The 10546-nt window shown below is 44.2% G+C and overlaps 1 long non-coding RNA gene across 1 annotated transcript in view; it reads left to right on the top strand.

The window, feature by feature from the left end:
- The window catches only part of LOC115459215, a 62861-nt gene extending 60519 nt beyond the window's left edge, over window positions 1–2342 (top strand). The window contains exon 3 of the long non-coding RNA XR_003940221.1: window positions 2163–2342. This is a non-coding gene — a long non-coding RNA (uncharacterized LOC115459215). The remainder of the gene's footprint in view (window positions 1–2162) is intronic.
- Window positions 2343–10546: the final 8204 nt, after the last annotated feature.

Genomic DNA, 10546 nt, shown 5'->3' on the forward strand with positions numbered 1-10546 from the left:
GATGGCCCTGAACCGGTCCGGACAGCTTGAAGACTGCAGACCGGAGGAGGGGTAGAGGAAAGAAGGTGAGGAGATGACGGGAGAGGAAGTGCTATTACTGGAACCAGCAAGGAAGGGGGTGGAAGGAGAGAGGGGGATTGTGCACTATGTCCATGGGAGAAGGACACCAGATCAAAAATAAAAGAATGTGAATTAGTATAAATCTACTACTACTACTTATCATTTCTATAGCGCTACAAGACATACGCAGCGCTGTACACCATACACAAAAGACAGTCCCTGCTCAAAGAGCTTACAATCTAGATAAGACAGGTAAACAGACAGAACAATTATGGGTAAGAGAATACAGACAGAACAATTAAGGGAAGGGAATAAAGAGGTGAGGATAAAGGACAGGGCAAGTGAGTTAGGAGTCAAAAGCAGTGGTAAAGAGGTGGGTTTTGAGTTTGGACTTGAAAACGACTAAAGACGGGGCTAGACGTACAGGCTCGGGAAAGTCTATTCCAGGCGTGAGGTGCAGCGAGATAAAAGGAACGGAGTCTTGAATTAGCAGTAGAGGAGAAAGGGACAGATAGGAGAGATTTATCTACAGAACGGAGTACTCGAGGGGGGGACATAGGGAGAGACAAGAATGGAGAGGTACTGGGGAGCGGCAGTGAATGCACTTATAGGTTAATAGGAGAAGTTTGAATTGAATACGGAAACGGATAGGGAGCCAGTGAAGTGACTTAAGGAGAGGGGTAATGTGGGCATAGCGACCTTTGGTGGAAGATGAGTCACGCAGCAGAGTTTTGGATTGATTGAAGAGGCGAGAGATGGCTAAGAGGGAGGCCGGTGAAAGTAGGTTACAATAATCAAGACAAGAGGTGATAAGAGTGTGGATAAGGGTTCAGAGATGAAGGGACGGATTTTGTTAATGTTGTAGGGAAAGAAACGACAGGTTTGACAATCTGCTGAATGTGATCAGAGAAGGAGAGAGAGAAGTCAAGATGACCCCAAGGTTACGAGCAGATGAGACAGGGAGAATAAGAGTGCCATCCACCGAAATAGAGAAAGGGGGGTGAGGGGAGGTAGGTTTAGGGGGAAAGATGAGAAGCTCGGTTTTGGCCGTGTTGAGCTTCAGATGACGTCAAGACATCCATGCAGCAATGTCAGACAGGCAGGCTGAAACTTTGGTCTGGATGCCAGTTGAGACATCGGGGGTAGAGAGGTAGATCTGGGAGTCGTCAGCATAGAGATGGTACTGAAAGCCATGGGATGAAATCAGAGAGCCAAGGGAAGACGTGTAGATGGAAAACAGGAGAGGACTGAGAACAGAGCCTTGAGGTACACCGATTGGTAGTGGGATAAAAGTGGAAGAGGATCCACCAGAGTGTACACTAAAGGTGCGAAGCGAGAGGTAGGAGGAGAACCAGGAAAGAACAGAGCCCTGGAATCCAAATGAAGACAGCATATCAAGGAGTAGGCCGTGATCAACAGTGTCAAAAGCAGCGGATAGGTCAAGAAGAATGAGGATAGAATAGAGACCTTTGGATTTGGCCAGAAACAGGTCGTTGGAAACTTTAGTAAGTGCAGTTTCAGTTTAATGAAGAGGGCGAAAGCCAGATTGGAGTGGGTCAAGAACAGCTTGAGATGAGAGAAAGTCAAGGCAGTGAACGGCGCATTCAAGTAATTTGGAAAGGAAGGGGAGGAGGGAGATGGGTTGATAGTTGGAAGGACAGGTAGGGTCAAGATCTGTTTCCAGATACCCAACTAAATAGTATAAATATAGAAATCTCAAAGTCCTACTTAGATTCCTCACTTCAATTAATGTAATACATTCAAGAGTGCATAAATCTCTCACTATCACATGTCTAGGAGCAGTGTACCTAGTAGGGATTGGGACTCCTCTGAGAGCTCTTGGCTGTGATATTATCCATCAGGGATTGGAACTACTCTACATGCTCCGTTCTGTGCCTGTAGCCAAGTCTGTGTTAATAAAACTTCTATTCTGAGCTCTGTGACTTTATTTAGCTGAGGATATGACAGGAACTCCTTCCGCTGCTCTGAGTTCCAGGATCTAGGTAGAGGGTTAGTGCTCTGGTATGAAATTGGGGGGGGGGGGGGGGAAGAATTACTCCCCCAGGAACTGCTCATGGTGTTCCACCTCTCTTCTCTTCTAGTGAACCGGACCTGTACTTGATTTTGGACCAGCCTCACTGCTGACATTCAGAAGGATCTTTCTCCAGCACTGAGGACACCACCCCTGTACCCTCTACTTCTACACCCTCCAGGGACTCACAGTGTGATTACTGGAACTCTGGTTACTTTCTAATGGATTAAATAAAACCTTTGCAGCATCATTCAGTGATTGGCTTTTGGTCTTTAAACACAATCAGGTTCATATTTGTAGCATTTGCCACAGGTTGATGGGGCTGAGGAATACCCAGAGGATAAGGATCCCCTTATGTCAGTCGTACAGGGTTAATTGTTAATCATGTAACCCGGATCTCACCTCTAGCTCAGTTTTCACCTCACTCTTCTTCTAGCATTGCCTCTTCAGTTCGAGCTTGGGAGTGGGTTTAACAGTCCGGAATAGAGATCCCGGGATTGGGAAATAAAGTGGAGCTTCTCTGTAAGGTCTTACTAGTCCCGGGTGCAAATGTCCTCACTCCCGCTTCAAAGAATTCACAGTCCCACTCCAATAGTGTCTTTTGATGCAACTGAACTTTACTGAACTTTCTGAAAAAAGGGAGGAAACCAATTTATAGCTCCAACATACCCTTGAGTTTGGCTTCCTTCCCTCCAGGGACATCCCACAATCTCACCCCAGTGACTCCAGGGAAAGCTGTCACCACTCACTAATCTCCAAATGGGGAATTACAATCATAATTAGGCACAGTAAATTCAAAAAGCAAAGAGGCACCACACATTGACCACTGCTAATGAAAACTAAAACTAAACGCCACATTCCTTTCTAAGAGTAAAGCACCAAATAAATCACACTATATACCATATAAGCTATATTAGACTACTATCCTTAGTACCTTAGCAAGTTTGAAATTATTGTAAAACTCAAAAATACTAAGATGGAGACAGCAGTCCAGCAGCGAGAGGGGTTCTATCCAGTCTGTTGCATTGGGTGTCACATGTATGATTATCTCCCAGTTGGTGAGAGGTTATATGTGTGTGCCTAATGCAAAGAGCTCCAAGCTCTTAGAGAACAGGTCTGTTCTCTTGAGGCTAGATTGGAGGAGCTGAGGGAGAAAGAGCGGTACATGGGGGAGACCTACAGGGACATTGTAGAGAAGTCTCACCTCCAGTCTGGTAGCCTCAGAGCTGCCTTGGAGAAGAGAGGTCTACTAGAATGAGAACAGCACCCTGGTGAAGTAGGAAGTACTCCTGTAACCAGGACTTGCCACCAGGGGTTGTACTATCCTCTTCCACCGAGGGTACGTTTCCAAGAACTTCTGCCCAGGAGAGAAGGGTTAGGACAGCTGTTATAGTTGGAGATTCAATCATTAGGCATTTAGATAGCCGAGTGTCTGGTGGACATGAGAATCGCCTGGTGATTTGTCTGACTGGTGCGAGGGTGTCAATCCTGTTTTCCTGGAGCACAGAGCAGACATTATGAACAGAAAAGTTAGAGTATAGGATACATGAAGAAGGAATAAGCATGGAAAATGAACAGAGCAATCGTTAAAAGACAAACGTATTTATTGTTAAGAACCAATTTAAAAAAAAAAATATATATATATATTATACACAATAAACAGCCGACAAGGCCATGTTTCACCCAACAGGGCTGCTTCAGGGGCCACAAGAGATAATAAAATAATGTAAATAAAATAGACATATATATTGTTTGTCATATACATATGCATCTGATTTAAAATATTATTATCAAACAATCACACATAAACATGTATGTGTACATATGCAGAGATTCCAACATAAAATATGAAATAACATTAATATAAAATCCATGAGAGATAAAATATATTGTAATATAACACCAATATCCCAAACAAAAAGATATGATAAAAAAAATAATAGACATCTGTACTGGACTGAAACATATAGAAAGCATCTAATAATACAAAAGAGAAACCATAGCTAATATATCATTATTACAAAACATTAGCATAATAGACGTTTAAGGCAAAAGACAGCCACCTACACAACAATCCTTTACTGCCAAGTGTAATGAATATATTGAGTAAACTAAAAAGAAAAAACATACATAAAATATGTATATATCGTCATATAGACTGAAAAATAAACCATGAAAAATAATAAAATGAAAAGGATGAAATGAAAGTGACTTACATGTAAAAAAGATCACCTTGATTTGAAAAAAACAGCACAGTCAGAGATGCCAAAAACAGAATACTGACCTTAAATATAAATATTATTAAAAATAGAAAATATGAATTGAAACAAGTGCATTAGGCATCATGTATCTCTGTACTTGTTTAATGCTGTACATGTACTGTAAAAGATAAACAGTCAAAGGCTTGAATTGAATTAACATAAAATAAAACAACACCCTCCACTAAGCTAGAAAGAAAAAAATACTTACATGAACTCAAACTGACAATCTCATATCTCTGAAAGTGCTGGAAAAGTATAATGACTAGCACAGGAAGCTATATAGAGAAACTACAGGTCGAAGGTCAAAGTGCATCAGTCCAAGGCATGAATTGAATTAAGATAAAATAAAATAACAGCCTTCAGGAATTAAAACAACATCCTTCACTAAGCTAGAAAGAAAAAAATACTTACATGAAGTCAAACTGACAATCTCATATCTCTGAAAGTGCTGAAAAAGTATAATGACTAGCACAGGAAGCTATATAGAGAAACTACAGGTCGAAGGTCAAAGTGCATCAGTCCAAGGCATGAATTGAATTAAGATAAAATAAAATAACAGCCTTCAGGAATTAAAACAACATCCTTCACTAAGCTAGAAAGAAAAAAATACTTACATGAAGTCAAACTGACAATCTCATATCTCTGAAAATGAAGGAATAAGCAGACAGAAAGCATTATAACTGAAAAGGAAATCACTGGGGTAGAGTTCAACAGTTCATGCAGTAGATCAAATTCCAGACAAAAAACAAATTAGAGCAGGTCCAAAATTACACTAACGAGTCCAATGAAATTCTCCTTCCAGCAATGCAGCTGTAGTTTCAGACCAGTCTCGCAGCATGCTTCAGAAGGATGCCAACTAAGAGTTAATAAGGGTAGGCATGATGTCATAAAAAGTCACAGTTCCCAATAAGTGAAATAATCTATTTAATGTCTGGCATGAGCAGAAAAAAAAACATTAGCACAATGCTATTCTCAGGTGCCCATAGGTGCTAGAGGTGTGTTTGTAACTGTGGGAGGATGGGCAGTGTTACAAGGCTTCTGGTTGGCTGTCTGAGGCCCCAGGGAGAGCTGGGAGCTTGAGGGGCAGTGTGGAAGGCAGCCAATAGCAGCCAGGATCTGCTAAAGGGTGTGAATTTGGACCAATGAGGTGGCAGGAGGCAGTCTGACCCATAGATTGGCGTAAATTTCAAGCCAATCCAGGGGACAGGAGGGGTGGAGCAAAGAAAAGAAGAGCAGTCCAGATGCAACCTGGGAAAATGAAAGGCAAGCTCGGGCAAAGAGAGGAAGGTGAAAGCATGCTCTGAGAGGGGAAGATCGGATCCAGGCAGGAGTGTGCAAGCTGGGGCAGAGAAGGGCATGCTCAGGCAAGAGGCAGCTGCAGGCTGGATGAGAAGGAGATCAAACCCAAGCAGGAGTGAGCTGCAGGCTGGAAGAGAAGGACCCACTGACGAGCCCCAGATGAAGAGAGAGAACTGGTGAGTCCTGCAAGGGGCCGGGCACTAAAGCAGACAGGAACAGAGGAGGAGGAGAAGAAGATCAAACCCAAGCAGGAGTGAGCTGCAGGCTGGAGAGAGAAGGACCCACTGACGAGCCCCAGATGAAGAGAGAGAACTGGTGAGTCCTGCAAGGGGCCGGGCACTAAAGCAGACAGGAACAGAGGAGGAGGAGAAGAAGATCAAACCCAAGCAGGAGTGAGCTGCAGGCTGGAAGAGAAGGACCCACTGACGAGCCCCAGATGAAGAGAGAGAACTGGTGAGTCCTGCAAGGGGCCGGGCACTAAAGCAGACAGGAACAGAGGAGGAGGAGAAGAAGATCAAACCCAAGCAGGAGTGAGCTGCAGGCTAGAAGAGAAGGACCCACTGACGAGCCCCAGATGAAGAGAGAGAACTGGTGAGTCCTGCAAGGGGCCGGGCACTAAAGCAGACAGGAACAGAGGAGGAGGAGAAGGAGATCTGGAGTGAGCCGGGGGCAAAAGAGGAGCTGTAGCAGTAGCCACAGAGGCCATTCTTCAGACAGAGATAGAAGCAGAGGAGGAAGAGGGACCACACTGGGAAGCTGAGACGTGTTGGGAGCAGTGCAGAGCTGAATAGAGAGTAGCGTGGCAAGGGCCCTGAATCCCAGAGAAGTCCACCCAGCGCATCCCTCCATGTGTGTGCTTGCCTGTCCAGAGAGGAGAAAGCCGGCTGTGTGACTGCCTATCCAGAAAGGGAAGAAGCCCTACAAACAGAGAGACACCCCCCCCCCCTGCACTGAGTGCCCAGACTCCAAAGGAACTTTTTTTTAGAGTGTCTGCCAGCGTGAATGTCTGCCTCAGGAGGATCCAGACAGAAGCCTGCTGGTTTGAGTGTCCGCACCAGTGTGAGCCTGCCCTGGGGAAAGAGATGTCCAGCCTAAGCCTCGAGCACTGTGAGTGCCTGCAGTTAAGGTCCTGCCTTTAGGAGATTTAGTTTAGCAGTCCATCAGTGTGAGTAGAGGGTGGGTGTATAACAAAATAAAAGAAAAGGGGTCATGTTTTGGGAGGGCTAGATAGGAATTTCCCCTGCTTATCTTTTTATTTGAGTAATTTAGTTAGCCCACAAGGTCCTTTGCCAAAGAAACTACTGATTGAGGTTAGCACACACACTGAGCACAGGGAGTCAGGATTTTCATTTTTGAGTTCTTTGAGTCAGAGCAGTAGGTATCCTGGAGTTCCTGAGCCAGTGAGCTGACCTTGCCAACCAAGGAGACGTGGATGTGGAGAAGACCAAGGTACCGAACGCAAGAGAGCAGCGATCCTAGCGAAGATTTGATACACCGGTAACATTATTGTGTGCACACAAATTGATATATATATATATATATATATATATATATATATATCAGATCTGAGTACAATAATTGCGGTTGTGTAACATAGTAACATAGTAGATGACGGCAGAAAAAGACCTGTCGGTCCATCCAGTCTGCCCAACAGATAACTCATATTTGCTGCTTTTTGTGTATACCCTACTTTGATTTGTACCTGTGCTCTTCAGGGCACAGACCGTATAAATCTGCCCAGTACTATCCCCGCCTCCCAACCACCAGCCCCGCCTCCGATCCTGACTAAGCTCCTGAGGATCCATTCCTTCGGCACAGGATTCCTTTATGCTTATCCCACACATGTTGAATTCCGTTACCGTTTTCATTTCCACCACCTCCCGCAGGAGGGCATTCCAAGCATCCACTACTCTCTCCGTGAAAAAATACTTCCTGACATTTTTCTTGAGTCTGCCTCCCTTCAATCTCATTTCATGTCCTCTCGTTCTACCACCTTCCCATCTCCGGAAAAGGTTCGTTTGCGGATTAATACATTTCAAATATTTGAACGTCTGTATCATATCACCCCTGTTTCTCCTTTCCTCCAGAGTATACATGTTTAGTTCAGCAAGTCTCTCCTCATACGTCTTGTAACGCAAATCCCATACCATTCTCGAAGCTTTCTTTGCACCGCTTCAATTCTTTTACATCCTTAACAAGATACGGCCTCCAAACTGAATCACAATACTCCAGGTGGTGCCTCACCAACGACTTATACGGGGCATCAACACCCCCCTTTCTTCTGCTGGTCACACCTCTCTCTATACAGCCTAACAACCTTCTAGCTACGGCCACCGCCTTGTCACACTGTTTCGTTGCCTTCAAATCCTCAGATACTATCACCCCCAGATCCCTTTCTCCGCCCTACCTATCAGACTCTCCCCGCCTAACACATACATCTCCCGTGGATTTCTATTCCCTAAGTGCATCACTTTGCATTTCTTTGCATTGAATTTTAATTGCCAAACCTTAGACCATTCTTCTAGCTTCCTCAGATCTTTTTTCATGTTTTCCACTCCCCTCCGTGGTGTCCACTCTGTTACAGATCTTAGTATCATCCGCAAATAGGCAAACTTTACCTTCTAACCCTTCGGCAATGTCACTCACAAATATATTGAACAGAATTGGCCCCAGCACCGATCCCTGAGGCACTCCACTACTCACCTTTCCTTCCTCCGAGCGAATTCCATTCACCACCACCCTCTGGCGTCTGTCCGTCAACCAGTTCCTAATCCAGTTCACCACTTCGGGTCCTATCTTCAGCCCCTCCAGTTTATTTAAGAGCCTCCTGTGGGGAACCGTGTCAAAAGCTTTGCTGAAATCTAAGTAGATTACGTCCATAGCTCGTCCCTGATTCAATTCTCCTGTCACCCAATCAAAGAACTCAATGAGATTTGTTTGGCACGATTTCCCTTTGGTAAAGCCATGTTGTCTCGGATCTTGCAACTTATTGGCTTCCAGAAAATTCACTATCCTTTCCTTCAGTATCGCTTCCATTACTTTTCCAATAACTGAAGTGAGGCTTACCGGCCTGTAGTTTCCAGCTTCTATCCTATCACCACTTTTGTGAAGAGGGACCACCTCCGCCGTTCTCCAATCCCTCGGAACCTTTCCCGTCTGCAAGGATTTATTAAACAAATCTTTAAGAGGACCCGCCAAAACCTCTCTGAGCTCCCTCAATATCCTGGGGTGGATCCCGTCCGGTCTCATGGCTTTGTCCACCTTTAGCTTTTCAAGTTGTTGATACACTTTCTTCCGTGAACGGTGCTGTATCCACTTCATTCTCAATTGTATTATTTCCAGTCCATCGCGGTCCTTCTCCAGGATTTTTTCTGTGAAAACAGAACAAAAGTATCTATTTAGCAAATTTGCTTTTCTTTTTCATCATTTCCACATAGCGGTTCACAGTATCTTTTAGTCTCACAATTCCCTTTTTAGTCATTCTCCTTTCACTAATATACCTGAAGAAATTTTTGTCACCCCTCCTTACATTTCTAGCCATTTGTTCTTCCGCTTGCGCTTTTGCCAGTCGTATCTCTCTCTTGGCTTCTTTCAGTTTCATCCAGTATTCCTCCATGTGTTCCTTTTCTTGAGTTTTTCTGTATTTCTGGAACGCCAACTCTTTAGCCTTTATTTTCTCAACCACTTGCTTGGAGAACCATATCGGTTTCCTTTTTCTCTTGCTTTTATTTACTTTCCTTACATAAAGGTTCGTGGCCCTATTTATAGCTTCTTTCAGCCTGGACCACTGTCCTTCCACTTCTCGTATGTCCTCCCAGCCCATCATCTCCTTCCTCAGGTATTCCCCCATTTTACTAAAGTCAGCACGCTTGAAATCCAGGACTTTGAGTTTTGAGTGGCCGCTCTCCACTTTAGCTGTTATATCAAACCAAACCGTTTGATGGTCACTGCTGCCCAGGTGGGCACCCACTCGGATATTTGACACGCTATCCCCATTTGTGAGCACCAGATCCAGTGTCGCTCCCTCCCTCGTGGGTTCCGTCACCATTTGTCTGAGCAAAACACTTTGGAAAGCATCCACGATCCCTCTACTTCTTTCCGATTCCGCAGACGGAACCTTCCAATCTACATCTGGCAGATTGAAATCTCCCAGCAACAGCACCTCTCTCTTGCTTCCCAACTTTTGAATATCTGCGATCAGGTCTTTATATAATTCCTCCAATTGTGTCGGAGGTCTGTAGACAACACCCACGTGGACAGAGGTTCTATCATCTCTTTTTAAGGTGATCCATATCACTTCTTCCTTTCCCCAGGTCCCTGTCATTTCAGTCGCAGTGATATCATTCCTCACATACAGAGCTACTCCGCCACCTTTACGACTCTCTCTATCCTTCCTAAATAGATTATAGCCTGGTATGTTTGCATCCCATTCATGGGAACCATTTAGCCACGTCTCTGTGATTGCAACAACATCCAAGTCTGCCTCCAACATCAGGGCCTGAAGGTCATGAACTTTATTGCTTAGACTACGAGCATTTGTTAAACAATCTTTTGTTGATGACTTTAGCATGGTTTTCAAATGATAAATGACTATTAATCGTTACTCCAAGGATTTTCATGTTGTCTGATATTGGAAGTTTAACCTCAGGGGAGGAGTGGAGAGAGTTGAGAAGATAGGACTAAACATTGTGCTTTCTCTTTGTTTAATTTCATCTTGAAAGCATCAGCCCAGGAGGTTAAAGTGGACATACCTGTGTTTATTTTATTGGAGATTTCAGATAGGTCAGATTTAAAAGGGATGAATATAGTGACGTCGTCAGCGTAAATGAAGGGATTGAGGCCATATTTGGCTAGTGATCTGGCCACAGGAATCATCATTAGGTTAAAAAGTATC

This window comes from Microcaecilia unicolor, unplaced genomic scaffold (assembly GCF_901765095.1).
Source record: "Microcaecilia unicolor unplaced genomic scaffold, aMicUni1.1, whole genome shotgun sequence".
Taxonomy (NCBI): Eukaryota; Metazoa; Chordata; class Amphibia; order Gymnophiona; family Siphonopidae; genus Microcaecilia; species Microcaecilia unicolor.